This window comes from Podarcis filfolensis (assembly GCF_964270895.1).
Source record: "Podarcis filfolensis genome assembly, chromosome: 4".
Lineage (NCBI taxonomy): Eukaryota > Metazoa > Chordata > Lepidosauria > Squamata > Lacertidae > Podarcis > Podarcis filfolensis.
Genome location: NC_139607.1, coordinates 75,963,243 through 75,969,888, shown reverse-complemented (window position 1 = coordinate 75,969,888; position 6,646 = coordinate 75,963,243). Strand labels below are relative to the sequence as shown.

The 6,646-nt window shown below is 43.3% G+C and overlaps 1 long non-coding RNA gene across 1 annotated transcript in view; it reads left to right on the top strand.

The window, feature by feature from the left end:
* The window catches only part of LOC310760617, a 99,516-nt gene that overhangs the window by 14,700 nt on the left and 78,170 nt on the right, over positions 1–6,646 (top strand). The window contains exon 2 of the long non-coding RNA XR_014547068.1: positions 5,264–5,388. This is a non-coding gene — a long non-coding RNA (uncharacterized lncRNA). The remainder of the gene's footprint in view (positions 1–5,263; positions 5,389–6,646) is intronic.

Sequence of the window (6,646 nt, the reverse complement as noted above, 5' to 3'; positions counted from 1 at the left end):
AGTTTTTCAACATTTTCTTCTCTTCTTTACGCTTCCACTGCCCTCTTATTTTTATTCAGTGGCCCCCAATTGCACCCAAGGCTGCTACAGGCCCCCTGGATTGTTCCAGCGCCACCCCCAGGGGGAAATATCGCTCACTTTGGGAAACACTGACCCTGATGGGAGCTTGAGAAGATCAGTAATAATAACCGCAGCAACAAAATCCATGTGGCAAAACAAAAATGAACTCATTCCATCTGCAATTGGATAAAGGCTGCTGCTACACCCCAGAACTCTGGGAACTGTAGTTTTGGAGGAAGTGGTGGATTAAAACCCTCATACAAATGTAGTTTGCAAGCAAGGGATAGCATCTGATGGTGGGAAGGAAAGGAGCCAGCCTGGCTTGCTCCTGTTGCTTAAACAAAGGTCTTCCCTGCTAAGTAATCAGCATGGCATGGAGCTAAGCCTTCTCTTACTAGCTGCAGTGGCATAGTGTGGGTTGCTGGTGCCTGGAGCAAAGCAAGTGTTGTGGCCTTTAGCCAGTGCAGAGGGTGAACGGAGCCCGCCTCTAACAGGCTCCTTGCCCGCTGCTTCCATCCACCTGCCCACTAAACCATCCCGCCTGCCACCACACCTCAGCTGCCAGGGCTCTGTGCCTTCGTGGGGGCACCTGACTGTGCCCCCTAAAAATGTGCACCTGGGGCCATGTTCCCCCTGTCTCCCCACGCTACCCCCCTGCACAGCTGTAGTAGGGAGCCAGGTTCAAAAGATGGGCAACTCTGTTTCGAGATGGGCTATAGGAACCATTTCAGCACCATTTATCCTGTCACGAGACTCTTAAAGCCACAACAATCTTCTCAAGATCTGAAGTCTAGCTGCTATTTTCTCCGGAACTTAGCTTGAGCATGAACAGATCCTAGAATTCCTGGCGAAATGCTGGATGAGTTTCTGTTGAATTTCCACCCTTCGAATTTCTGTCTGTTGTGCAGTTCTTAAAGGGACGGAAAACCTTTCAGAACAATAGTGGCAATGGAGGGTTGATAAGCGCCTTAGGGTTAGAAGACCATGGATTTGTGATGCGTTGTGTGATGAAAGGTTTCATACACAAGAATGGGGAAATCTTGTAAGAAACATTTTCTCTTTTCACCTGGGAACAGCAGTTCTGTTCATTCATGGATTTGGCAGTCCAATCGTGTACCATGACACCTATAAGCATCAGGGTTTAGAATGCCAGAGACCTGGCAGTTCTTCGTTCTGAAGAAGCTAAATTCAGCTGCACCTCTGAAACACCTGTTCTGTTTTCACCTCGAAGCTGCATCCTGAAACAGACTGCCCTCACCTGGCTGCAGGGCAACAGTGGCCTTGAGAGTTTATTTTATCTTGCTTTTCCTCCCAAAACTGGGCCTCCAGAGTTATAATAAATGTAGTAAATACAATAAAGTAAACACAACACCACAACAAATAAAGAATACAGCAGCATGCATTTTTAACATTTCAATACCCTTTTGTCACTAGATGGCAGTCTTTTCATTGCTTCCAAGTTAAGAAGAGCATGACTAGTCAGATTCTTAGCCCAGTTTAGGAAATGTAGTCTGATGTAATCTGAAGTCACATTTTGCCTTCCAAAACGTGTCATTTTCAGACAATGTAAGTGGTCGTCATCAAATTTAGCCGAGAAAATGTTACATACAAATTTGACTGGTGACCTGTATTTACTTTGTCCAGTTTGCAGTATTCAACAGCATCAAAATCCTGCAATAGCCTGTGTTGGAACATGCAAAATTATATTGTGCCCCATTCAGGCTGTTTGCTAAGAATACATAAACTGCACACCCAGGTGCTAGTCCAGCCTTCCACATCTTAAAATCTGCAGGTCTTAAGGCTCCTTTTGTTGCAGTATGTAGGGTTGCAATATGTCCTCTATTTCCAGGATACGTCTTCTATTTCGTGGGTATGTAAAATGAGAATCATCATAGTGATCCATAGTTAAAAGTAGAAGTTGGCAAATGTGTCCTCTTTTTTGCTCTTCAAAATATGGCAACCCTAAAAGTAACTTAGAAGCTGAACAGAGGTGCAAATGGAATAACCACAATGATGGGTTTTCTGTCTGGTTTTGGTCAAGGGAGGGGTGCATGTTCAAATCTTCACTCAGCCTTGAAGCTCACTAGGGAGCCTTAAGTCAGTTGCTCTCTCTCTCAGCCTAAACTACCTCACAGGGAAGTTGTGAAGCTAATATGGTTAGGGTGGTTTAGCACGTTTGCTTCCTGGAGCACCTTGGGGAAAAGGTTGGAGACAAATGCAACTTATACAATAGCCAAATTTAGGTCACCACCCGAATGTTATTTCTAACAGCTTTACTGAAATCTGTGATGCTTTCATGTTTATTGCAGAAGCTAGGGGTGCAAGTAGGCAGGACGAGATCTGAGATCAGATATCCCGTGTTTATTTGAAGTTAAAAGTAGCTGAAGGATGCGGGTGGCGCTGTGGTATAAACCACAGAGCCTTGGGCTTGCCGATTGGAAGGTCGGCGGTTCGAAACCCCACGACGGGGTGAGCCCCCGGTTGCTCTGTCCCAGCTCCTGGCAACCTAGCAGTTTGAAAGCACGCCAGTGCAAGTAGATAAATAAGTACCACTCCGGCGGGAAGGTAAACAGCATTTCCATGTGCTGCTCTGGTTTACCAGAAGCGGTTTAGTCATGCTGGCCACATGACCTGGAAAATGGTCTGAGGACAAATGCTGGCTCCCTCGGCCAGTAAAGCAAGATGAGCGCCGCAACCCCAGAGTCGTTCGCAACTGGACTTAACTGCCAGGGGTCCTTTACCTTTACCTTTAAAAGTAGCTGAGGGATTGGGGATTGAATCAGGTTGCAGCTGTGGTAACAAAGGAGGGGGATTTAGCTCCATCCCTACATCATTTCACTGATTTCAATCCTTTCTGATTGCAGAATCTGCCTATGGCAGAAATACCCAGGTACCTATTCCACACCCTTTTCAGGGGGAAGTGTTAAAGCAGGAAGACCCCGCTCTCCCATATAACCTTAGTCTTCTGCTGCTGCTAAAAATGCCCCATGGAGAATCTAAGCACAGATCCCCTGCTGTCTCATATGGTTTGATCCTAATCAGGCTCTGGTCATGAGGGTGAGAGGGATGGTCAATGTATGAATTGAAGCAATAAAGAGTTTACTGTGGGTCGCAAAGATCAGATGTGCATTCAGTTCCTCCTATGGCTCATGGCGACTGCAGCTAAGTATCATTCAACGCTTGTCAGGTAGATCTCATCTGATGTACTTAGCAGAATGAATCCTCGAAAAGGACCATTTGAGGGGAGTTTGTTTTTGTTCAATGGCTGGCTTCCTAGGAATCACAGCTGAGCTCCTTCCTAGGTATTCTCTTGTGCGCAAATGTTTGGATCAAATGAATTTTTATCTAATAAATTAAAACATCCACAACATATTCTGGTCTGTTGTGCAAATAATTCAGTTTTTAAAATGTGCTCATAAACATTTTTTTAAAGGATTTCTCTAATAAAACAATGAAAAGTTCAGTGGCACCTTAAAGGAGACTAACAAATATAATGTTGTTTAAATGTCAGGTGGTGATGTGGTTTTTGGGCCTGGAAAGCAAAGAGGGAGATGAAATCCTTATTCCTAAAGGAACCAAGGCACTCTAAGAAAGTCTATTGAGAGGGTGTGTTTTTTTCTTACATCAGACTCTCGTGGCTTGAATTTGTAATGAACTTGTAATGAAACGTTAGTTGAAAATTACCCTGACATAGCAATTAAAACAAACATCAACACATGTTTTAAAGCAACATATCTTTAGTGCTGTGATTCCACAAGTGGAGAAATTGTTCCTAGCTTGTTTTTAAAGAGAAAAAAGAAGCATAAACCCATCCTTTCTCTGCTTGAACACATTACAAAAGAGGCAGCTTATTCATGGATGCAGTTTCCCATATTTTATTTAAACAAATTAGATTGTAGCCAATGCTAGGCCTACTCAGAGTAGACCAGTTGAAATTAAGAGCCCAAGTTAATTACACACACACACACACACACACACACACACACACACACACACATTTCAGTGGGTCTGCTCTGCACCAGACTATATAATTGGGCTAAAAGAAACAAGTTGCACAAGGAGATGCCCATAACAGTTTACAATTTACTTGTTGCTCTTTTGAGGCCATACTATTATAACAAGTTCATCAGTGAAGTGTATTAGAGCCAAGGAAGGTCTATCATTCACATACAGTGGTGCCTCGGGTTACATACGCTTCAGGTTACAGACGCTTCAGGTTACAGACTCCGCTAACCCAGAAGTAGTGCTTCAGGTTAAGAACTTTGCTTCAGGATGAGAACAGAAATCTTGCTCTGGCGGCGCGGCAGCAGCAGCAGCAGGAGGCCCCATTAGCTAAAGTGGTGCTTCAGGTTAAGAACAGTTCAGGTTAAGAACGGACCTCCGGAATGAATTAAGTACTTAACCCAAGGTACCACTGTATTCAGTCAATCCCAGAGTTTCAGCACTCATTTGAGCCCAGAAGCTAAACATGGAAAATGAAATGCCAGCGTGAGGATTTCAGTCTGTTTTCCTCTGTGTCACGGTTGAGCGCTATGCATTGTAAAACTTGGGGAAAGCAGCCTCAGAGGCACAAATGATCAGAGAACTGAAAGTAAAGTTAGCCTGGGCCACTGTTCTGCCTACGAAGAAGACATAATTCAATTCATCTGGAGTTGGCTTTGCTGCAGCTGCACACTTTCTGGCCTGGGGGATAAACTGTGTCCCTGTTGAACGCAGATGTGCCAGTGAAAGTTCTTTTTTATTGTTTTTATTGTTTTTCAGGTATACTGGAACAAGTTATCTCAAGCAAAAGTACAGAATGTAGACAGAAATAATGAATCCCTGAGTCGACATGAGGCACTTTGACTTGGCTGAAGCGAAAATCATCTCCCTGGATTGAAGGAGGACACTCTGATGTCGAATAATAAAACTGATACATTACAGTCACACCCAAGAAAAGTCTAAAAACAATTATTAACAGTTTAATATATAAAGTAATTAAATCAATTTAATCTATAAAAAACAACACAATCATTTAAAAACAATTCCATGTATAAAAACAGTTTAAAATAGCTTCAGTACAGATGCAGGTTGGGATAATGAACCCCTACTTAGAACATGTGTTGGAAGAGGGAGGTCTTCATTCAATAAGTGCCAAAAATAGGTGAATAAGAAATGGGAAGAAATGCTAAAGGAAGAAGAGGAGGAGGAGGAGGAGGAGGAGTTTGGATTTGATATCCTGCTTTATCACTACCCGAAGGAGTCTCAAAGTGGCTAACATTCTCCTTTCCCTTCCTCCCCCACAACAAACACTCTGTGAGGTGAGTGGGGCTGAGAGACATCAGAGAAGTGTGACTAGCCCAAGGTCACCCAGCAGCTGCATGTGGAGGAGCGGAGACTACCGCTCTTAACCACTACACCACACTGGCTCTAAAGGATAGCTTGCACAACACTATAGACCTGATTCCTGTATCAGACAGAATGGACTTTCTGATATCAAAGACTTGAATATCAAAGACAATCTTCGGGTCATGCATCTTATCTTTCAAGGGGTGCACAACCCCATTTAGAATGAGCTGAGTAACCTCTCCCAGATGCCAGAATTCCTGGGTAACTATCTGGATTAATTTCCATCTTGTTCAGCTCCTATCTGTCCTGAACTGTTGCCAGTGACTGTTGATGTTGTAATCATTTGATGTTATAGTTATTAACCATCGGCCCATGATATCCCTTACGTTTGTCTGAACTAAGAAATGGAGCGCTTACTCTGATCACTGGGCTGTCTAAATGGCTCCCCCAATTCAAGCAATGCCCTCCCGGTTCAAAGCATCTCAAGGTCTGCCTCTCCCCATTTGCACCAACCCTGTGATCATCTGAGCCCTTGTCTCCACAAGAGGTCTAGAGAGTGGCAACAAGAGAGTGGATGTTGGCTTCCTATTTGTGGAATGCTCTCTGCAGGGAGGCTCGCTTGGCACCATCATTATATACCTTTAGGCGCCAGGCAAAAACTTTCCTCTATTTTCCTTCTGCCTTTAACTATCTGTGGCCTTTTAGAAGTGGGTGGGGTGTTTTTAATGTGTTTTCTTTCACCCCTTGGTTTTATTGTATCAGCATGGAGGGCATTGTCTGTTGTTGGTTGGTTGGTTGTAAGTCGTTTTGGGTTGCCCTGTGCAAGATAAAGCAACTAAAAACTCAATAATAATAATAAGCATTTGTAAGTTGTCATCACGCTGAGAGTTTGCATCCTCTCCTGTTGCTTCAATAATTTTCAAAGGTATACACAAAATGTCTGGGTTGAAATTTGGAAGTCGCAGCTGGCGACTTTCTTTTATCGGTGGTGTTTTGAAGGTGTTAGCATGCCCCAATTGTGTATTATTTAAAATTGCAGTCAATTTTCTTATCCTATAGTTCGGGTCATTTATTCTTTCCTTTTTTTATGACAGGCATAAATAATGCCTAAGTGGTTCTATTTTTCTTTTGCAGAGGCACATAAAAGACGGAAGATTAATCTTCCAATTTAAACTGCAGCTTGAGGCATTTGCTAGATGCTTAAATGACAGCTAAGAGATAGTTTATGATTCCCTAGGTTGGGGCTCAAGGAAGAATT